We start from the raw sequence: 480 nt of genomic DNA, 5'->3' as shown, positions 1-480 counted from the left end.
AATGTACTTTTTCCATTTTTTTAAATTGTGTATTTACTTATATTATATATTTTACATTTTAAGATAGATGTTTAATGCTTAATGAACTTTTTCCATTTTTTTTAAAGAAATTGTGTATTTACTTATCATTATATATATAATTCATATATTATATATTTACATTATTTACTTATTATTTATTTTCCTGTATATGTATTTCCATTTCTTGACTTTTTATTTACTTAATATCTCTATTTTATATTTTAAGATATATGTTTGAATCTTAATGTACATTTTCCATTTTATTTAAATTGTATATTTTCATTTGTTATACTTTCTATTTACGTAATATCTATATTTTAAATTTTAAGATATATTTTAAAATCTTAATGTAATTTTCCATTTTTAAATTGCGTATTACTTATATTATATATTTACTTATTATTTATTTTTCTTTATATTGTGTATTTCTATTTCTTATACTTTCTATTTACTAATAAT

The sequence above is a fragment of the Brassica oleracea genome, chromosome C1 (genome assembly GCF_000695525.1).
Source record: "Brassica oleracea var. oleracea cultivar TO1000 chromosome C1, BOL, whole genome shotgun sequence".
Lineage (NCBI taxonomy): Eukaryota > Viridiplantae > Streptophyta > Magnoliopsida > Brassicales > Brassicaceae > Brassica > Brassica oleracea.
The sequence above is the reverse complement of the archived record's forward strand: the minus strand, read 5'-3'. Positions refer to the sequence as shown.